Source organism: Mugil cephalus, chromosome 5 (assembly GCF_022458985.1).
Source record: "Mugil cephalus isolate CIBA_MC_2020 chromosome 5, CIBA_Mcephalus_1.1, whole genome shotgun sequence".
NCBI lineage: Eukaryota > Metazoa > Chordata > Actinopteri > Mugiliformes > Mugilidae > Mugil > Mugil cephalus.
The window spans coordinates 13,443,111-13,467,360 of NC_061774.1; the positions used below are offsets into that span (position 1 = coordinate 13,443,111).

The 24,250-nt window shown below is 39.4% G+C and overlaps 1 long non-coding RNA gene across 1 annotated transcript in view; it reads left to right on the forward strand.

The window, feature by feature from the left end:
- The first annotated feature begins 996 nt into the window (after positions 1-996).
- LOC125007835 overlaps positions 997-24,250 on the forward strand; it is a 35,195-nt gene continuing 11,941 nt past the window's right edge. The window contains exons 1-2 of the long non-coding RNA XR_007112803.1: positions 997-1,053; positions 8,636-8,749. This is a non-coding gene — a long non-coding RNA (uncharacterized LOC125007835). The remainder of the gene's footprint in view (positions 1,054-8,635; positions 8,750-24,250) is intronic.

A 24,250-nucleotide genomic window follows, 5' to 3' on the forward strand; every position in this document is an offset into this window, starting at 1 on the left:
ATCACGCAGTTTTCCAGCCACTGCCCTGTGAAATTTGCTCAGCGCAGAAATACATGTTTGATTGATTGTTTAGTCTGAGAGAGAAAAACCCCAAATAAGTCTGTTTTAGGTCAATGCATTGACGGGAAATATTGAAACCCAATTATGCTTTATAGTGGTAGAAATTAATACTCTCATGTTTTAATTCCAGGTGGAGAAAACTTACTGTGATGGCAGACAGAGTGGAGCTAAAGTTTTTATGGAGCTTTGGGAGGAACTGTGGTCATCAGACTGATGGACAACGACTTAGAAATATTTAGATGGGAAATGAAAAAGGGATCATCACCAATATTAAGATGGAGAAACAAAAAGATTGCAACTAATGTGATAGAAGACAGATCTGTCTTTAATCCCAGTGATGGAGCATTTAGGATCAATGACATGAGCAGGAGTGACAGTGGTCAATATGATCTGAGAAACTTTGACTCAAATGGAAAAGAATTACAAAAACAGACTCTACAGTTGTTTATTGAAGGTAAAATGTTTTTTTATACTCCTGGGAAATTAAGTCATATTTATAGATCTAAATCTCAAATTGTATTGATTTGTGTACAAACAAAGATATCTTACATTTACTTAGCAGTTTTTAGGTTCACTAGTGAAAACAAATATAACAGTCCTGAACTGAATCCTCCTTCATTACTGTTACAGTCAGAGTCTAAATAATATACTTTATATTCTGCATGTTTCTGTATTTATTTATTAAGAGATAATTACCTTGTTATCAAAAGTCATCTGTGTGTGTTTCTCTCAGCTCCGGTGTCCTCTGTCCTTCTGGTCCTGAGGGGTCTTTTCCCAGGGAGGGGAACAGGGTGTCCTGCTCCTCTGATGGAGGGGACAGTCCTCAGTACAGCTGGACTCTGGATGGACACTCAGTGACAGAGGCTGAGCTCCTCTCTGGAAATGATGAGACTAGCGTCATCACTCTGAGACAAGACGTCTCAGGACATCTGGTCTGTTCAGTCAGGAATCACATCAGTAATGTCTCCAGAGGAGAGAGGATCTCTACCTGTGGTGAGTGACAACATGATGAAAATAACTTGGTAATCATGTTGGTGTCAAACATCAGTCATAAATGATCTTTGTTTGTTCATAGGCTTCATATTCATTAACTGCACCTTACCTAATGGGACACACATATCAGAGTGGGTGTTTGAAGCCGATAACACACTGTGTATTAACCCAACTACTGCCCCCTACCACTACTTTGGGGTAAGTAGACTAACTTTAGTGTCAAATAAAACCCCTACAATCAAACTTTGATCATGATGAACTGTGATACATTAGTAAATTAAACTTTTCCCTAATTTAAATAAAATAAAAACTCCCCCTGTCACAGCTTCACCCTGACTTTGTGACGTTTGTGTCTCTGAACAGGTCACATGTCCATCATATCTGCGTTGAAAGCAGCAGTGATAATTCTCTTGTTAATTGGGATTCTCGTCTTTTTTGCCTGGAAGAAAAAGAGACAAGGAAAAGCTGAAATGAGAGGTTCTGCACCTTAAAACAACAACTAGTGACACATTTCATCTGATTTGTGTCTTTATTGGTGTAAAGAAATAGGGTTTAGAGTGAAACTCTGCTCCTGTTTCTATTCTTCATGAGACTCTGATGACAGCTTAGCATCTTTCTACGAATCCTCTTAAATATTTCTCAGTGTTTTTTCATGTTTATCATCAACACTCTGATGGAATAAAGGTTATGTCAGTAATTCAACAGTGATCCAGCTGGAGCTTTGTCCTTGGACTAACAGGGGGGTGTTAGTAGTGGGGGAGAGAAGCAACTTTGGGACCATGAGCCACAGGTTCAGATCCCCCTATGTCCATAGTACCTCAGCTGTGTCCATGACTGAGGACATGACCAAGTCCACTACTCCAGATGTACACATTGCTGTGTGAATGAATGACTGGATTAAATGACACAAACTATTTCCCCATGAGGGATGAATGAAATAAAACACATTTCTCTTTTGTACTGGTTCTAGATTAAGATATGTACGTTTTTGAAAGGGCAACCTCACATTTTAATGCAAAATAATAGCAGCACTATAATAATCATCAGATATAGGAACTGCATTTTTAGAAATTTTGAGCATATTACTAGATGACTTTGTCAACAAAATATAGTGTAATTGATGGATTTTGTATTATAAAATGTTGTGGTGACGAAGCAGCAGTTTTCTGTGCTTGGAACTGGTAACAGGTAGGTACAGGAATGGGTAAGATGTCAGTAAGTAATCACACAATTATATTCTTGTGTTTGAGATATAAACATGACGATTAACTTCATGAATGATAAAGAGGTCAGTTTAATAGGTCAGTTCATGATTATCTTATTGAAATATTATAATTTACACTTCACAAGCAGTCTTCAGTTTAGAAGGTTGCACATCCTCCATTTGGCAAGTGGAAGATGTAGCTAAATCTTGTTGGCATCCATTTGGTGTGTCTGAAAGATAAAAAATATTAATAAGCACTTTAATTTTTCAGAGCTACTAAACCCTGGAAATTAATGAAATGCACAAATACATTCACATTACAAGAGATCACCTCCCCATGCCTGAAAAGTTAGGAATGAAAGGTCAACAATAATAAACATTCCCAAAGAAGGAAAGATTTGCTTCTTTGTGATGGTTTAGGAGTGGCAACAATGGCCTCAGCGTGTTCAGGAGACAAGGGTTTTTCTGCTGGGGTGTCAGAAGGTGACCCAAGAAAACCACTTCCTGGTTGAAGTTTGGCACAAGGAGGCTTTATGGCCTTCTGCAGCGAGATGGCAGAGACGTTTCACTGTGTCGTTTTCACACTGTTGTTTGGAAGGAGCAACTATCAACAAGTCATCTACATATTATAACGCGCCGTCATGGGGGGTGAGTGTCAGAAAAGAGAGACTCTGAGCTAGAGCCTCACAGAAGATGGTGGGGCTGCATGTCAACCCTTAACAGAGTCGAGTCCAAGTGTACTTCTTCCCTTCGAAGTGGCAGGAAAAATAGGTGTTTGAACGGGCGAGTCATTACATGGAACGATGACTCAGGTGTGATCCCCTCTATAGCCTAGTTTCTAAGCGGATATTGACGTTGTTTTGGTCTGTAGCCTAATTTCGGTACAATTTTGACTGGAGGACAATCTTTAATGAGGCCTACCATGTTTACTGATAGACCACAATTTAGCAGGAATTGCATCGTGGGGAGGGGCTGGGGCAATGACTTTTTGAGCAACTAAGGAAGTCTGTATTGTATTAGTTGATTTAGAATAGAGGAGCTGTGGTCTGGTGGGGGAAGGAGAGTAAGCACGTACTTGTGTGACTTTCTTCATGAACTCGCCCACACTCTTCCAGCCTGCGGTAGGTTTGGTTAGAGAAACATGAGGTAGAGAGCCAGAGACATGACAGAATTTCTGCTGTGTGTCTGTGAGTGTGACAGAGTAAGCACAATAATCATCATCAAAGTACAGATCTGTCAGGGTCAAGCTCGCTTCAAAGTCAGAATCTGGTCCACGTGACACAAAAGCTCTGCAGTGGAGACTTTCAGGTTTCATTTTGTCTGAGGAGGAATTTAGGAATGGTGCAGCTGTCTCTACCAGAGAAATGGATGTATTACAGAATGTGTGGCACCTAAGTCCACCAAAAAGGTGATATTTTCCCCTTGAACATTACACACAATAGTTGGCATTTTTTTTTAAAAGCATCATTATTTAAGGTTACGTAAATTCTTCGGGGGTGAGGAGGCTCTGTTCTAACTAAGAGATCTTTCCCTGAACTAAAGCAAGTGTGTATCAGTTGCAAGCGGCTCTTCTTTGTGGTGGCGTTGTGTGTTGTTTGTATGTGTCGTGTCAGACCAGATCTCAGTCAGGTGAGGAAAGGACTGGAGCTGTCACTTTTGCCGGTTTCCCAAAAGTTCGGGCAATTCTGGTCCAGTGTACGCCCTGTCCACATCTGTAGCATCAGTCACTTGGCCAGTCATCTCTTTTCTCTGCCTCTTCCTCTTTCCCCCTGCCACGGCCACCCCCTTGATAGTCTCCTTTGCCCCCAAACGTAAACAGCCTGCCCTGTGAATTGTGCCATTGTGAGGTTTGCATTGTATGTGGTTGGAACGTCCAACTCATCTTGCATTCTGTGGAGCTCTGACAGGATGGGATAATGTCCCGATGTGGGTGTGGTGTGTGTATTGGTGGTTTATCTTTCCCTTTCACTTCAATTCTCTGCCTGATTTCCATTGATCCATCCACAACCTCCACACATCCATTTAATTCTCAAACTCTTGTAGTTTCCTTCCATTCACTCTGCTTTTGCTTTTCATCTATATCTTTCTCTATACTCTCTTGCAATTTTCTCAACTGATTCTCGCTCAGGCTGCATTCACTTGGGAAACCACATTCATTACTCCACTTAGACATACATTGCACAGATTTGTTACCATATTTCTTTTTCATTGGTTGGCATATAGGAAAGTGACAGTTTTCATCCGGAGATCGACCTCTGCTGCCGTTGGACCCCATTTTTTCGAACCGGACTTTAAGGCGAACTCGATCTGTGGATGTTTTGACATGAAATAAAAGTTCTTTCTTACCAGTCAGTGTTGATGGTTTTTTTTTTTTTTGTTCAGATACTGAGGTGACAGCCGTCTCCGATGTCCGGTCCACTCCACACATCTTTTCCATGAACTTTCCACCTCTTGAGTCTTACTTCTTCTTAGACAGGATGTGAGAAGATCAAGAGGAAGTGTAACCGAAGTCAAACGAGACAACTAAAGGTCTTCAGTCTGCACATAGAAGATAAAACGTAACATCACACTTACTATGAACTTTCTATGAACTTCTGCTGAACTTATTTCAGCTTGTTATGAACTCACATAGGCTAAAAGGTCACTTCACTTAAGCAAATACAGACAGAGAGAGAAGTAAGAATAAAATGTAATCACATAGCGCTGATGCCTCCCAGTGAGAAAGTCCGGGTTCGTGTCCAGCTCAGGCACTTCTGAATGGAGTTTGCGTGTTCTCCCTGTGTCCACGTGGGTTTTCACCAGGTTCTCTGGCTCCCACCTCCAAATGTTCATGCTCGTTAGGCTAATCTGTGACCCTAAATTGACAGTGCAAATGGTTGTTTGTCTCTGTGATAGGCTTCTGCCTCTGGTTCTGATTATTAATGAGGCAACGATGGACAGAAGTAGTCAATGGATCCTGAAGTGTACAGAGATAAACTGTCAGCTCAAGTTCAGTGAAAAGATGAAAAATTGAATGGATGGTGCTTCAATGTAATGACCCACAACATACCGCCTGATCTGACAACATTACCTGATCTGACCCTGACACAAATAAACATCACACTTGATGAACAAAAAACTAAAGGAATTGAGACCCATAACACAAAATGAAACCTAAGTCAGTGGCAGTAAAGACCTCGGCAAAGCATCACAAACGAGGACACTCACTGGAGCAACGACTGCCTGAAGTCAACTCTCCTCCAATTTGAATGTGGGTATCGTCTGATTAAAGCTGGGCCTATACTTTACCCCAGCAAACAACAGTTGTTTTCAGTGTCCAAACATTTAAAAACGTATAAAACGAAAATCATTTGAAAAATTCATCAGTGTACAGTATGTAATGTTTATAGTTGAATCTACGGCGTCTTCAGAGGCCAAAGAGAGAAAAGCTGACAACTCTAACTTATTCTATCTCAGCCACTAAATGTAACAACAGGAGGAACAGAAAAATGGGTCTATATTATGATTTATTTTAACATTTATTCAAATGAACGTCCTTTTCTTTTGAGGCCAAATGACTCCACACACAATGCTGATTAAGTTTTTAGTCCAACTCTAAATGAAGAATCCTTCACTCTCATTCTTCATGTCAGAAGGCTCAGATGATGTCTGTAAAGGGAAGTCAAGTTGATAACACTAAATTTCCTGCTCTCAGCACACAAAACCATTTTTGATAGTGTTAGTTTTGACACACGTCTCTGTGGCTAACACTGAATTTCCTGCTCTCAGCACACAAAACCATCATGATAGTGCTATTTCTCACAGTCCTCTGTGTAACACAGCTCACTGCAGAGTAAGGGACACTTGTAGCTGATAATTAGATAAATTTTCTAAAGCTGCAGACTGACTCAACAGAGGCTGAACTGAGAGGAGACATGAAAGTTGTTTTTGGACTTTTGTTGACGCTACTTGGAGTCTCTTTATGGTGAGATGTTTTTTCTGTCTCTATTTTTTTGGGTTTTTTTTCTCTACTGAAAACCCAGCAGTGGTTGTTTTTGTCTTCGATAAATTCAGATTCTGTTAAATACATCCACAGATATTTTATTTTCACATAGTCACAAGATCGATTATTTGTGTTTGTCAATCAGCTGTGAACAGTGTTCCTTACAATACTGTGTTTCTTCAATGTAAGTACTTAATTGCGAGTACTGGAATATGGATGTGTCTTTGGGTTGTTAATAATTTAAATTAAAGGTTTCATAATTTTATAAACTAGTTGCGTTTGATTGTGTTGCATGAGATCAACTTCCTGTCTGCATACTGTCATTGGTTCTGTTGTGGATAGGCCACAGGACTGTAAGGACTGCAGTTGAGTTTTTTCCTTTGCCCATGTGCAGTCATGAAGATTTCCTTTCCTGGCCGTTTTTAGTAATGAATCACCCTTTAAAGCCCAAAACTGTGGGACCTCTATCCATGGTTCAACATTGTACATTTCATGATGCTGAAGATTAACTTGACTTTGAATTAAAACATCTTGGCTCCTTTTTGCAGGTCAGAGGTTTCCCTTTTACTGGTTCATAAAGGCTGTGCTGTTGACTTCATATCTTGACATGAGTTAAAAACATTTTCATGTGGCCGTCCAGAAATGAAAAAAGGAAAAAATCAAATAAAAAAAAAAAAACAAAGAAAGAGAAGAGAAGATCATTTCAAAGAGTTGAAATGATTATATATTTCCAGTTGACAGCTTTACATTGTGATAGAAATGGAGACTTTATATCTGTTTCCTCACAATAAAAAATGTTTATTCTACATGTTGACTATCAAAAGATCCAGTTTAATGGTCGACTATAACTTTGGTGAATGGATGAATGTTTTTCTTAGTATCTGTCTTGTCAACCATGTTGTTAGTGGTGTCAGGTTGTTTGGATGTTGAAAATACTGTGAGGTTTCTTTTTTTGATGAGTTAAGTTATGTTCACTTCCTTGTTGTTGCCTCTCTGTGTTCAGTGTTTGTAAAACCTCTTCTTGTGAAGGTGGAATCAGTAAAAGGAGACGTTTCAGACTGTTCAATGTAGGATGTTATGCTGATGTCTTAGAAATGATTCTACATTATTAATCATTTTATTCACATTTATTCATAAATGAACCAAAAATTTATTTGGTGGGTTTTAACTCTGTTGGACACACACAGGTCTGTAATTTACTGCTTGACTAATAAATAAAACAAATGTAAAAACTCTGTTTAACAGATTCATGTTGTTAAATGAATCACAGCATTTTTCCACCCAAACTGACCTGTGAAATGCTCAGCAGCAGAAAATACATGTTTGATTGATTGTTTAGTCTGAGAGAGAAAAACCCACTAAGTCTGTTTTAGGTCAATGCATGTGACTGAAATATTGCAACAATTATGCTTCTAGTGGTAAAAATTGAAATACTCTCAATGTTTTAATTCACAGGTGGAGAAACTTTCTGTGTGGCAGAAGGTGGAGCTCAGTGTTATGGAGTTTTGGAAGGAACTGTGGTCATCAGACTGATGGACAACGCCTCAAAATTTTAGATGTGATGTGATGAAGTTCATCAGAAATTTATTAAGATGGAGCAACAAAATGGTTGAAACTAATGTGATCAAAGACAGATCTGTCTTTAATACCCAGTGATGGAACATTTAGGATCAATGCCCTGAGCAGGAATGACAGTGGTCAATTTTGATCTGATAATCACTGACTCAAATGGATCAACATTATCTGAACAGACTCTACAGTTGTTTGTTGAAGGTAAAATATTTTTTTCTACTCCTGGGAAATTAAGTCATATTGACAGATCTAAATGTCAAATTGTATTGATTTGTGTACAAACAAAGATATCTTACACTCACTTACCAGTTTTTAGGTTCACTATTTGAAAACAAATTTTAACAGTCCTGAACTGAATCCTCCATCATTACTGTTACAGTCAGAGTCTAAATTTATATACTTTATTTTCTGCTTGTTTCTGTATTTTTTTTTAAAGGGGATAATTACCTTGTTATCAAAAGCCATTCTGTGTGTGTTTCTCTCAGCTCCGATGTCCTCTGTCCATTGGTCTCTGAGTGTCTGTCCCATGGAGAGAAGAGGGTGTCCTGCTCCTCTGATGGGGGGACAGTCCTCAGTACAGCTGGACTCTGGTGGACACTCAGTGACAGACGCTGAGCTCCTCTCTGGAAATAATGAGACTAACTTTCATCACTCTGAAACAAGACGTCTCAGGACATCTGGTCTGTTCAGTCAGGATCACATCAGTAATGTCTCCAGAGGAGAGAGGATCTGTACCTGTGGTGAGTGACAACATGATGAGAAATAATTTTGGTAATCATGTTGGTGTCATAACATCAGTCAAAATGATCTTTGTTTGTTCATAGGCTTCATATTCATCAACTGCACCTTACCTAATGGGACACACATATCAGCGTGGGTGTTTGAAGCCAATAACACATTGTGTATTAACCCAACTACTGTCCCTACCACTAGTTTGGGTAAGTAGACTACCTTTAGTGTCAAATAAAACCCTCCAATTTCAAACTTTGATCAGCGAGGGAACTGTGGTACATTAGGAAATTAACATTTACTAACTAAATAAAATAAAAACTCTCTGTCACAGCTTCACCCTGACATGTGACGTTTGTTGTCTCTGAACAGGTCACATGTCCATCATATGTGCGTTTGAAAGCAGCTGTGAAAATTCTCTTGTTAATTGGGATTCTCGTTTTTTTTGCCTGGAAGAAAAAGAGACAAGGAAAAGCTGAAGGCTCAGTTGTCCCACAAACACTGGAACCTCCAGAGAACTCTGTCATGATGGTTGAAAATGAGAGGTTCTAAATTTAAAAACAACAACTAGTGACACTTTTTCATCTGATTTTTTGTCTTATTGGTGTACAAAATATGGTTTAGAGTTAAACTCTGCTCCTGTTTCCATTTTTCATGTGACTCTGATGACAGTTTAGCATCTTTCTAGGGAATCCTTTTAAATATTTTCTCAGTGTTTTCTTCGTGTTTATCCCCTCAACGCTCTGATGGAATAAAGGTTTTGTCATTAATTCAACAGTGATCACAGCTGGAGCTTGTTCCTTGGACTAACAGGGGGTGTTGAGTAGAGGGGAGAGAAGCAGCTCTGGGACCATGAGGCCACAGGTTCAGATCCCCCTATGTCCATGGTACCTCAGCTGTGTCCATGACTGAGGACATGACCAAGTCCACTGCTCCAGGTGTACACACTGCTGTGTAAATGAATGACTGGTTTAAAATTTGAGACAAACTATTTCCCCATGAGGGATGAATGAAATAAAACACATTTCTTTTGTTGTACAGGTTCTAGATTAAGATATGTATGTTTTTGAAAGGGTAACCTCACATTTTAAGTTTTGTTAAAGCACAGTTTGTGTTTTACATCAATATAAATATATGAACTGGCTCTATTTATTTTTCAACTTGGAAATCATAATGTTGCGTAAATAACAGATTAATAACAACAGATTTATGTTCCTATCATCTGATTACTGCCATAAACCACTACTGCCATTAATAGACTACACACATGTCAACTTATTTTGACAGACTCATTACATCTCACATTCAAATATATAAAGATCAATCAAGTCTCATCAAGTTATTTTTCAACATTTGGTTTGATTCCTCTTGCTGCCAGAAGAGGGAGACAAAAGATCATCACTGTGACTTGAAGGGAAAGTAAGAGCTTCTCACAAATGTCCCCTTTAAAACTGTCTACAGGATGATCACTGATACTCACATTTACACTAAACATAATCAGTAGTTTTGTCGTCGGTCTATACTGTAACAGAGGAGACTGAGATCTTTAAAATACCTTAACATGGACTTCCTGGTTGATGCTGAGATGTTGACAAAGGTGTTTCCCTCAACTTCCCACCCACAACCTGTCCCTTTAAAAAACCCATCTCCACATCTTTTTTTAATATCAGTTCATGGTTTTTTAGTTTGAAGATTTGCTCAGTATTGTAAACTGTTTTCCTCAGTCGGGTGTTTTCCAACCTCTCTTAAAACTGCAATTTGTCGGGACCCCTTCGAAGGGGACACAATTTAGATCCATCAGTTCTCAGTAATTTCACACCTGTAATCTTATCTGCCATTTGTAAGTGTGATTTTAGAAAAAGCTTGTTTTTAATCAGCGGAAGATTTTTTTAAACTCTCATGTTATTTTTATTCTATTTTATTTTTTTTTTTTACTTTTTTCTACTTTAACCCCCACAACACACTTAGATGACCGGGAAAGGCTGCTGTGAAGAGAAGTGGGGAGATGGAACAACCCATTGCTATTCCTATTGCTGTTGATACCACACATAGTGGTTGTTGCTGTTAGTGTGGAGTAACACACTTGGAGGTTGTTGAAGTAGGTGGTTATCAGGCTCGGGATGAATGGTGGGATGTGGAAAAGTTCAGTGTGTACCAGAGGGAGCTGGTGGGGAACAGACCCATAGGCTTTAGCCAGATCCAGACAGACTTGTTGGGTTTGGTTGTCTGAATCTGTTCCCAGGTCATCAGGGAGTGCTCCAGCAGCACTCATGCATCCCCAAACCAGGACACTGCCTCCACTATTTTTGACAGTAGGTACTGTACATGCTGGAGACACTGCTTGGCCTGGCCTTCTGTATACCCTCACATTAGCAGGAGGAAGATAAAGCCGGAAACTGGACTCATCTGACCACAGAATCTTTCTCCATTTCCTATCTGTCCAGTTCTTCTGTGCTTGGGCCCAATGACGCTGGGTTAACCTATGTCTTTCATTGATCAGGGGCTTCTTGACAGCCTTACAGGACCTTAAGCCATGATCTAAAAGTCAACCATGTACAGTGCAGATGGAACACGGGGCACCAGTTTGGTTTGACCACTGTTGTTGGAGCTCTTGTGATGTCGGTCAGTGGTTTTTGGGAAATCAGGATGTGGTAATTTCTTGCTGAAGAAACCCTTGGATGCTCCCAGATCAGTTCATCTGTATTTCTGCAGAGTGTATCCAACTGCTGAAGGACTGCATCTGCACTTCCCGGTGATCTGGCAGCAGCTGAACCCTTCCTGGCTGAGAATCTGTATCTTCAGGCGTGTTTCATCTGCGTTAGGTTCCTTATTTTAGCCATTTTTGTCTCTGAGGAACTTTCAAATGTACTGGCTTTATATGAACCACGGCAGCAGAAAAATGTGTCTTATAATAAAAAGCATGTCCTTCATTAGTGGATCACTGGTACCAAAATGACCCAATATTTGAACCTTCTCTGTATTTTTATGGAACCAATCAATTTTCAATTTTTAATGGCTGTTTCAGGATTTGTTTAGTATTTTGTCTGTGACTGTACTAAAAAAAAATTGCACTGGAAGATCTAAGAGTGATTCTTAATAAAATATTTCACAAATGCATCAGGTGTCTGAAACCTTTTTTCCACAGCTGTATTTTATTAAACCACCTGTGATTTAAGTTGTGTGAATAACACAGTTACAGGTCTTACTGTAACGTACTTACTGAACATTCACATACGGAAAGTCTAAGATTGTATAAGTGCAACATTTTCAATAATCATTTCTGAAATAATTCATTCATAATTAATTTGACTCATATAAAAAGACCAGACATGTATTTATTTAAACTGTAGGAGGAAGCTTGGCCACATGGACAAAACCCACACAGTTAATAGTAGAAAATGAAATCTCCTCTCAATAGACAGGTTAAAGTCCTGAAACTTCCACAGCTTTTTTTTTTCTTTCAATTATTGAGTTACCCTTGTGATGAAAACATTATACCTACCATTGACTGCTGAACATTACTTTAGCAGGTCAGAGGTTTCAGACTATTCAGTGTAGGATGTATGCTGATGCCTTAGAAATGTTAGCTTCCACTCAGTCCATCACACATGAAGACCCACTTGTTGTACTGAAGGCTAAAAGAGGTAGAAAACTCACATCAGTTCCTCTTCTCAGCACCACAAAGATACAACGCCCTGCTCAGTCAAGTTTTCACACACTCCTCTGAGCTCATAGTTAGTGTTGGGTTGGACTGGACTGCATCATGTTCCTCTTTGACTATGAACTCAGTAATTAACACTGTACATGAATTTACACACATCAGATCATGTCACCAAAATGTCAACATCATGATCTTCACAGATGTTGTGGCAGTGCTGCTGTTGCGTTACTAGATTTATGTTTCACACAGATGAGACAATAGACACATGACTGTAGTTAAAATAAAACATAAACTGATTAATAATAACAGCTCAGGGGAGTTTGTTTTGATTCTCCACATACAGGATTTAAAAGGTTGATCATTAATAGGAGACATTTTAAAATATTTCTAGTTTGATACACCTTCATGATGGTGTCTTAGAAATATCCGCTCAGTCTCAGAAGGAGGATGTTTCATTTATTTCATCACACAGAAAAACACACTTGTTGAATTGAGGCTAAAAAAGGAAGAAAGTTGATACTGCTTCCCTTTCTTTTTTCTTCATATAACGAGAAGTTAGAAACAAAACCCTTTTGCACATTTCACACACTCTCCTCTGGGCTGATCACTACCACAACACACTGCTTTCTGTTGAGAGCAGGGGTACATAGGGTTTTACTTTGGGAGAAATTAGGTAAAGTTTGAAAGCTGCTGAGTGACTGAACAGAGTGTGAAGAGAGAGGAGACATGGAAGCGTGGTTGGACTGATGCTGATGATACTTGGAGTCTCTCATGGTGGATATTGACGTGGTACTTTATTCAGGTTTCTAAAGATTTGGTTTAGGGGGATGAGTGAAATGTTAAACTTCTTGTTAACTGGTTCTGAAAGGAGTTTGAAAGTCTCACACATTCATCAAACAGTTTGATTGGGACAATGAAGATGACATGATAGTCTTTTATTTCACACGGCTTAGTTTGTAACTTTCCACAAAGTGAAGACGCTTGTCTCCCAAAATATCTACAGAGAAAAGATTAAGATTGATGCTTTGTGTCTTTGGGGTTGTGACACAGACATGGTCTCAGTGAATTCTTTCTAGTTTGGAGAAAGTCACAACAGAGAGATTTACACTTTGGAAGAAGGACAATAAACAATAGTCATGTATCAGAGACCAACTAAGGATGATAAATAAAAAATAAATAGTTGTGTAACTCTGCTGTTACATTGTGCTTCATGTGGCCTGAGCCTCTGTAACTTTGTTGAGTAAACCTGAAGAACAAAACCAGTGACAGATATAATGCCTTATATGTCCTTGTTCCAACACTTCCTTGTAGCTACATACTGCCTACCCACTCTGAGTGACATATTACATCTCTTAGTTTTATTGGCCTGCACTACTGCTACAAATGATTCTACATTATTAATCATTTTATTCACATTTATTCATAAAATGAACCAACAGATAATTTGGTGGGTTTAACTCAGTTTGACACACACAGGTCGTAATTACTGGTTGAATTCAACTAATGTAAAAACTCTGTTTAAAAAAGATTAATGTTGTTTAAAAGAATCACAGCAGTTTTCCAGCCACTGACCTGTGAAATGCTCAGCAGCAGAAATACATGTTTGATTGATTGTTTAGTTGAGAGAGAGAAAACACACTAAGTCTGTTTTAGGTCAATGCATGTGACTGAAATATTGCAACAACTATGCTTCATGTGGTAGAAATGAAATACTTTTCAATGTTTTAATTCACAGGTGGGAAAACTTACTGTGATGGCAGACAGAGTGGAGCTCAATGTTATGGAGCTTTGGGAGGAACTGTGGTCATCAGACTGATGGACAACGCCTTAGAAATATAATAGATGTGATGTGAAAAAGGGTTTATCAGTAATATTAAGATGGAGAAACAAAACGATTGTAACTAATGTGATAGAAGACAGATCTGTCTTTAATCTCAGTGATGGAACATTTAGGATCAATGAACTGAGCAGGAGTGACAGTGGTCAATATGATCTGAGAATCTTTGACTCAAATGGAAAAGAATTACCAGAACAGACTCTACAGTTGTTTATTGAAGGTAAAATATTTTTTTCTACTCCTGAGAAATTAAGTCAATTGGGCAGATAAATGTCAAATTGTATTGATTTGTGTACAAACAAAGATATCTTACACTCACTTACCAGTTTTTAGGTTCACTAGTGAAAACAAATATTTTCAGTCCTGAACTGAATCCTCCTTCATTACTGTTACAGTCAGAGTCTAATAATATACTTTATAATTCTGCTGTTTCTGTATTTATTTATTAAGAGATAATTACCTTGTTATCAAAAGTCATGTGTGTGTGTTTCTCTCAGCTCCGGTGTCCTCTGTCCATCTGGTCTCTGAGTGTCTGTCCCAGGAGAGAAGGGGTGTCCTGCTCCTCTGATGGGGGGACGGTCCTCAGTACAGCTGGACTCGGGAGGACAAATCAGTGACAGACGCTGAGCTCCTCTCTGGAAATAATGAGACTAACGTCATCACTCTGAAACAAGACGTCTCAGGACATCTGGTCTGTTCAGTCAGGAATCACATCAGTAATGTCTCCAGAGGAGAGAGGATCTCTACCTGTGGTGGGTGACAACATGATGAGAAATAACTTGGTAATCATCTTGGCATCTCCTGTCACAGCTTCACCCTGACATGTGACGTTTGTGTCTCTGAACAGGTCACATGTCCATCATATCTGCGTTGAAAGCAGCTGTGATTTAAATTTTCTTGTTTTAAATTTGGGGTTCTCATCTTTTTGCCTGGAAGAAAAAGAGACGAGGAAAAGTGAAGGCTCAGCTGTCCCACAAACACTGGAACCTCCAGAGAACTCTGTCATGATGGTTGAAAATGAGAGGTTCTGCACCTTAAAACAACAACTAGTGACACATTTCATCTGATTTGTGTCTTTATTGGTGTAAAAAAATATGGTTTAGAGTGAAACTCTGCTCCTGTTTCTATTCTTCATGAGACTCTGATGACAGTTTAGCATCTTTCTATGAATCCTCTTAAATATTTCTCAGTGTTTTCTTCATGTTTATCACTCAACACTCTGATGGAATAAAGGTTTTGTCATTAATACAACAGTGAACACAGCTGGAGCTTCGTCCTTGGTCTAACACGGGGGTGTTGAGTAGTGGGGAGAGAAGCAGCTCTGGGACCATGAGGCCACAGGTTCAGATCCCCCTATGTCCATGGTACCTCAGCTGTGTCCATGACTGAGGAAAATGACAAGTCCACTGCTCCAGGTGTAACACCTGCTGTGTGAATGAATGACTGGATTAAATGAGACAAAATATTTCCCCATGAGGGATGAATGAAATAAAACACATTTCTCTGTTGTACAGGTTCTAGATTTTAAAATATGTATGTTTTTGAAAGGTAACCTCACATTTTAAATTTTTTGTTTAAAGCACAGTTTGTGTTTCACATCATATGAATTATGAACTGGCTCTATTTATTTTTTCAAAATTACAAATATTATGTTGCGTAAATAACAGTTAATAACAGATTTATGTTCCTATCATCTGATTACTGTCATAAACTGTATAATATTGTTAAAAGCTTTAATAAGTTGCCGTTACCTGTGTCTGTGTTTAGTTTCCTCCACCTCCAAAAACATGCTAGTTAGCATCAAGATTAAGTGGTAGCAGATGAGATGAGATCTTTCTTTGTGGTGTCTATTTACTGTGACAGAGGGTCAGGTGAATTTAATAGATGTTTCTTTTTCTGTTGTCATCAGAAACCCACTGAGGAATATTAATAGACTACTACATCTCAAGTTATTTTGACGGACTCATTCATCTCACATTCAAATATAAACAGAGCGGTAACCTTTTCTATGAAGGTTGTATTTATAAAGCCCTATGAAGGGACTCATAATGTTTTATAAGGTGTCTATAAAGCATTTGTAATGCTCATTATTACCATCTATTACATATTCCCCAAAATCATCATAACCAACTTCTGTTGCCTTATGGGCAATGGTAATGAATGATTATAATTTTAATCTGAATAGTGCATCATAAATATGTCAGTATCTGCCTAGTCACTTGTTCATTTTATGATGCATCATAACTACTACTACTAGTGATGCATGAGATTGACTTCTACTATAGTCCTTTATATCTGTAGCTATAAGTATATGTAATAAAGTTATAATAATGTATACATCTCCCTACAGCACACAGTTATAAAAGCTATGCAACTCATAAGAGCTATTTGTCAGCTTAAAATAAGTGCAAGAATATGACACTATATTAACAGATATAAGTTACTATGAGTATTAAAAGGTGCAATGAACCCAAAGGACGAGTCCTGCCTCTTTACCCCATATGCACAATGTTATAAATGATATGTTAATATCATAGGTGTTATTTGCCAGCTTTAGGTAAAGTTAAATGCCGTGCTCAAAAGTCTCTCTTTACTAAAGCTACGTTCATGCCGGCAAGTGCTCAACTATGGTGCAGTGTAAAAAGCCGCACACAATAGCGAGGAATTAATACTTCCCTGTGCTCTGGGACATGGTTTCAACTTATGCTTGATGACACCGCAGCCAGCAAAATAAGGGCTATTCCTCTGTCCAACAACCCCCATCGGGAGGCGCATTTATGACATGTCAAAGGACATGAGGAGCAGCTTAATGATAAGGTGCGTGACAGCAGCTTTTCTCTACAGATGGATGAAGCCACTGACAGTAACAAAGACTGTTTATTGATTACTTACGTCAGATTCATAGATGGAGATGACATGAGGGAGGAACTGCTTTTCTGCAAACACGTGATTGGCAGAGCCACAGCAGAAGAACTGTTTAAAATCATTGACTCTTACTTAAGAGAGGCCAATCTGAAATGGGAGGACTGTGTGGGAACCTGCACAGACGGGGCGCAGGCTATGGCTGTGAAACAGGGAGGGCTGCAAGCGCTGATCAAGCGCGTCTCCCCCAATTGCACAGTGGATACACTGCATGATACATCACGAGTCCCGAGCTGAATGATGTAATGGCCGATGTCATTGCCACCGTCAACTACATCAAAACACAACCTGACAAAGCCCGGATTTTTTCGGCACTGTGCGAGGAAATGGGCTTCGACCACACAGCTGTTCTGTTTCACAAGCGTGTCCGTTGGCTGTCAGTGGGAAGGTGCTATCCAGGGTATTTGAACTGCGAGATGAAATCCGCATATTTTTGGGGGAAGAGGGCAATGATCTTGCCCACAAATTTTTTCTGTAACAACTTCCTCATGAAACTTGCATACCTCAGTGACATGTTTCTGAAACTCAAAGAAGTGAATTTGCAATTGCAGGACACAAATTTCACACCTCCCCAATCTGGCAGATAAAAAACACATCATTAATCAGAAAACTTGAGATGTGGCTGCAGCGAGTGAAAGATGGAAATGTGGACTCTTTGAGAATCTGAAAGCATTCATTGAAGTCAACAAACTGCAGAACACAGTGTCCCATGCATGAAAGCACACATTTTGAGAAATACTTCCTGATGCAAGACCCAAAGAATATGAACTGGATTTCCCTGGGCCCCTTCAGTGCAACACCACCTGCCGACTTCAGCACATCAGAGGAGGAACAGTTCATTGATGTCACCTCTGATTCAAAAATGAGGCTGCAGTTTCAGTCAAAGACACTGGCTGCATTTTGGATTGGAGTGGATAAAGATTACCCACTGCTAGGCAAGAGAGCCCTGGCCATACAGTGGGGGAAATAAGTATTTGATCCCCTGCTGAATTTGTAAGTTTGCCCACTTCCATAGAAATGATCAGACTCTGGTTTTTATGGTTGTTTACTGGTTATGGGTATAGACAGAATATCAGTCGAAAATGCATAAAAAACATCACAATCTAAAAGTTATAAATTGTTATGTATTTATTAAGGGAAATAAGTATTTTATCCCCAAGCACAACACAGTCAGTACTTTGTAGAGAAACCTTTGTTGGCAAAACACAGCGATGAGACGTTTCTTGTAGTTGGTCACCAGGTTTGCACACAGCGCAGGCGGGATTTTGGCCCCTTCATCTTTACAGACAGTCTCTAAATCTTCAAGTTTCTTGGCTGCCTCTTGGAAACTCGGAGCTTCAGCTCCCTCCCCAGATTTTCGATCGGGTTAAGGTTGGAGGGGTGACTAGGCCACTCCATGACCTTAATATGCTTCTTCTTGAGCCATCCTTTGTTGTCCTGGCAGTATTTTTTTGGGTCATTGTCATGTTGGAAAACCCACCCTCGAGGCTCTTCAGTGTTTTTTGCTGAGGAAAGAAGGTTTTTGTCCAAAATGTTACAGTACATGGCTGCATTCATTGGCCCCATAATGCGGTGAAGTTGCCTGTACCTTTGCTGAAAAAACAGCCCAAAACATGATGTTTCCCCCCTCCATGCTTAACCGTTTGGTATGGTGTTCTTTGGGTCATACTCACGTTTTTTCATCCTCCAAACACGGCGGGTCGAGTTAATGCCAAATAGCTCAACTTTGGTTTTGTCAGACCACAGCACTTTCTCCAAGCCTTCTCTGAGTCATTTAGATGTTCACTGGCAAACTTAAGGCGGGCCTGTACATGTGCCTTCTTGAGCAGGGGGACCTTGCGGGCACTGCAAGAGTTTTAAACCATAACGGCCCCAGTGTGTTGCCAACTGTTTTCTTGGTGACGGAGGTCCAACTGCTTCCAGATCATTAACAAGCTCCTGCCGTGTTTTTTAGGCTGCTCCCTCACCTTTCCATCATATCCTCACTCCATGAGGCGAGATTTTGCGGGAAAGCTCCCGGCCGAGGACAGTTGATGGTCCTTTTATGGGTCTTCCACTTGCGAATAATGGGACCAATAGTTGTCACCTTCTCACCAAAACCCTTTTGCTGATGGTTTTGTAACTATACCAGCCCTTTTGCAGGTCTACAATCTTGGGCCCTGACATCTTTTGACAGCTCTTTTTGGTCTTGCCCATGGTGCTGTAGAAGTTGGAATGTAAGAAACTGATTCTTAGAGCAGGAGTGCTTTATATACATGACGAGTTAAGATCAGGAGTATTGGTAATTAGTTGACTGAGCACGCTGTGTGCCACATGCGCACCCGCCAATCTGTAGGAGCCTGAATTTAAGTGAATTGTTGGGGTCAAATACTTATTTCCCTTAATAAAATTCATAACAATTTATAACTTTTAGATTGTGTGTTTTTTATGCATTTTCGACTGATATTCTGTCTATACCCATAACCAGTAAACAACCATAAAAACCAGAGTCTGATCATTTCTATGGAAGTGGGCAAACTTACAAATTCAGCAGGGGATCAAATACTTATTTCCCCCACTGTACTTCTTCCTTTTGCCACATCCTACCTATGTGAGATAGGTTTCTCTGCTGTGGCCTCAATCAAGACCAAATACAGAGCAAAGCTGGACATTGAAAATGAACTCAGAGTGGCAATCTCAAAACTGCAACCCAGGTTTGAGAAGATCTGCAGCATGAAGCAGGCCCACACTGGTCACTGAAAAGATGTGAGGATTAAAGGTGTTTCAACAAACCTCTAGGTTTTATTTGTTTTTTGTTTTTTTTGTCTTCTCAGGGAGTTGGTCACGTTTTAAAACCCATTTTTGCAGAGAGACAATTTTTGAAAAATGTTGAATATTAACAAAAAGAAACCTGTTACACTGATATAAAGAAGCAGTTAAATGCCAACCTGGTCTCACAGTGGATGTGAAACTGTCATGAAAATTAATCTGATGTTTGGTCCCTGCCAGCACGATTTTTCTCATATTTTCATGCTGCTCGAAACGAATTTCAAACTGATGTATTTCAATTGGAAGTTATTTATTTTACAGTTCGACGTTATCTTTTGTGTTGTGTTACTCAAATAATGACCCATCAATCTATTATCTATCATATCATTATCCAAGTCTACTATGAAGGAAATGCTTCATAGACCAAATACAGAGGGTTCACAAGATACAAACTATTCATAAACCTCAAGAATGGAAAGACCAGATCAGCCTTTGCCATAAAAAACATCCAAAAAAGACAGAGCAGCAGAGTCCTGGACAGTATTCTGCCTCTGGTTCTGATTATTAATGAGGCAACGATGGACAGAAGTAGTCGATGGATCCTGAAGTGTATAGAGATAAACTGCAGCTTAAGTTCAGTGGGGAAAAAATGCAAGTTGAATGGATGGTGCTTCACTGTAATGACCCACAAAAAATACCGCTGATCTGACAACATTACCTGATTGACCCTGACAAAAAATAGACATCACACTTGATGAACACAAAACTAAAGGAATTGAGACCCATTACACGAAAAGAAACTAAAGTCAGTGGCAGTAAAGACCTCGGCAAAGCATCACAAACGAGGACACTCACTGGAGCAACGACTGCCTGAAGTCACCTTTCCTCCTGTTACGTCCGGCTCCCAGAGGCGCAACATAAAGTGGAGACACATGATGGAGTTTCAAAAAGTATTTATTTTACAAGAAGGGACAGAAAAACAGGTGAGTCATGGTGAGCTTCTGAGATGAGCTGAGATTGAATGTGAGTATCGTCTGATTTGAGGGTTCGCAAAGTTTTGCAAGCTGGGCCTCCCTAAAGGTGGTTCAATGCAGCTGGGCTCCCCGCATGACATGCCTGCATCAGTGATGAAGTCTGTGGGGCTGGGGGACTTGTCGCAGTTCCCTCAACTGATGCAGGGAATGCCCGAGGTCAAGTTTTTTTTTGTTTTGAAGGTGTCCACTCTATCTGCGAGGAGCAAAACATGAGTTTCGCGGCCTTGGAAGACATGTCGAGCAGCAGCAGCAGTGATCAAATGTAAACATCGGTATTAAGTGTAATTAAACTTCATCACCAGAGTCTCTCTCATTAACACACCTGTCTGACCAAAAACAGCCCCTCTCATCCACACAGAAAACCTGTTGTTCACCAAGCTACAGGTTTCACGCAGCTCATTACACCACACCACTGTTTAACGGAGATCTGCTGATGAAGTTCATACAGTTAATACTGATGTTTACATCAGATCGTTGCTCTGTGTGTGTGCGTGCTGACTGATTGCCAGCGGTCGGTCGAAGTAGGACACTTGTCCTGCCTGCTTGGTCGTTTGAGTGGCTGGGACACAATAGTAGGCGCTCTGTGTGAAACTGCACTGTTGAGACAGCTCCTGTATGAGTGGAATGCTGATTGAAAGATAATCTTCCATTTATTCCTTTACTAAAATATGTTAGATTAATGCTAATACGTGTTTCAATAAATTAAAATTTGTGGGGGAAAATTAAATAAATATAATATTAAAAAATTTTTTATCAACCAAAGATTTTGCAAACCCCCCTGCAGTACCTCCGCAAATCCCCTAGGGCTTGGATACTCTGTGTTGAAGACCTATGGTGTAATGTGTATAGCCACTAAATGTAACAACAGGAGGAACTGAAACATGGGTCTATATTATGATTTCCTGCTCTCAGCACACAAAAACATTACGATAGTGCCAGTTTGGACACAGTACTCTGTGGCTAACACAGCTCACTGCGAGTTAAGGGACACTTGTAGCTGATAATTTTCATAAACTTTCTAAAACTGCAGACTGACTCAACAGAGGCGAACTGAGAGGAGACATGAAAGTTGTGTTTGGACTGTTGTTGACGCTACTTGGAGTCTTCATGGTGAGATGTTTTTTCTATCTCTCTTTTTGTTCTTCTTTTTCTCTACTGAAAACCAGCAGTGGTTGTTTTTGGGCTTTGATAAATTTTAGATTCTGTTAAATACATCCACAGATATATATATTTTCACATAGTCACAAGATCGATTAATTGTGTTTGTGAGTCAGCTGTGAACAGTGGTCCTCACAATACTGTGTTTCTTCAATGTTAATATTGAATTGCGAGTACTGGAATATGGATGTGTCCTTGGGTTGTTAATAATTTAAATCAAATGTTTCATAATTTTGATTGTGTTGCATGAGACCAACTTCCTGTCTGCATCCTGTCATTGGTTCTGTTGTGGATAGGCCACAGGACTGTAAGGACTGCAGTTGAGTTTATTCCTTTGCCCATGTGCAGTCATGAAGATTTCCTTTCCGGCCTGTGTCAGTAATGGATCAGCCTTAGGTCCAACTGTGGGACCCCTATCCAAAAGTTCAACATTGTACATTTCATGATGCTGAAGATTAATTTTGACTTTGAATAAAACATCTTGGCTCCTATTAGCAGGTTAGAGGTTTCCCTCTACTGGTTCATAAAGGCTGTGCTGTTGTCTTCATATCTTGACATGAGTTAAAAACATTTTCATGTGGCCGTCCAGAAATAGAAAAAGGAAAAAACAAATAAAGAGATATAAAAAAAGAAAGAGAAGATCATTTCAAAGACTTGAAAGCTGTCAACTGGAAATTATATATTTCCAGTTGACAGCTTTCCATTGTGATAGAAATGGAGACTTTATATCTGTTTCCTCATAATAAAAATATTCAGTCTACATGTTGACTATCAAAAGATCCAGTTTAATGACTATAACTTTGGTGAATGGATGAATGTTTTTCTTAGTATCTGTTTTATCAACCATGTTGTTAGTGGTGTCAGTTTCTTTGGATGTTTAAAATTTCTTTTTCTTTTTTTGGTGAGTTAAGTTATGTTCACTTCCTTTTTGTTGCCTCTCTGTGTTCAGTGTTTGTAAAACCTCTTATTGTGAAGGTGATCAGTAAAAGGAGACATTTCAGACGTTTCAGTGTAGGATGTATGCTGATGTCTTAGAAATGTAGCTGTCAGTGTTACAGTGAGGGATATTTCCTTCTCTTCCACTCAGTCCATCACACATGAAGGTCCACTTGTTGTACTGAAGGCTAAAAGAGGTTAGAAACTCACAACAGTTCCTCTTCTCAGCATCACAAAGATACAACGCCTGCTCGGTCAAGTTTTTTACACACTCTTTGTCACACTTTTCATACTGTGAAGCAGATCATTAACAAGACACCCTGTATTCTGATGGAGAACAACAGAACTAAAGACATAAGAAAATGGAAGGTTTCCTATATTAATTTTTGGGACAGCTGTAATGTGGTGTTTAACGTTCATAACCCTATTCATAGAAAAACATTAATGAGACAACAGCAAGGGTTGTTCCAGTGTTTTCTGTTTTGTCAAAGTCCATTTTACTGTAATGCTCATGTTTTCCACACGATCACATATGAGTTTTATCACTGAGCTCATAGTTAGTGTTGGGTTGGACTGGACTGCATCATGTTCCTCTTTGACGATGAACTCAGTAATTAACACTGTACATGAATTTACACACATCAGATCATGTCACCAAAATGTCAACATCATGATCTTCACAGATGTTGTGGCAGTGCTGCTGTTGTGTTACTAGATTTATGTTTGACACAGATGAGACAATAGACACATGACTAGTTAAAATAAAAAAAAATACACTGAGTAATAATAACAACTCAGTAGAGTTTGTTTTGATTCTCCACATACAGGATTTAAAAGGTTGATCAGTAATAGGAGACATTTTAAAATGTTTCTAGTTTGATACACCTTCATGATGGTGTCTTAGAAATATCAGCTGTCAGTCTCAGAAGGAGGATGTTTCATTTAGTCACGCAGAACAAACACAGAACACAGAAAAACACACTGAGGCTAAAAAGGAAGAAAGTTGATACTGCTTCCCTTTCTTTTTTCTTCATATAACGAGAAGTTAGAAACAACGTTGTGCACATTTCACACACTCTCCTCTGAGGCTGATCACTACCACAACACACTGCTTTCTGTTGAGAGCAGGGTACATAGGTTTGACTTTGGGAGGAATTAGATAAAGTTTGAAAACTGCTGAGTGACTGAACAGGTGTGAAGAGAGAGGAGGGCATGGAAGCTGTGGTTGGACTGATGCTGATGATACTTGGAGTCTCTCATGGTGAGATATTGACGTGGTATTTTTATTCAGGTTTCTAAAGATGGTTTAGTGGATGAGTGAAATGTTTAAACTTCTTGTTAACTGGTTCTGAAAGGAGGTTTGAAAGTCTCACACGTTCATCAAACAGTTTGATTGAGGGACAATGAAGATGAC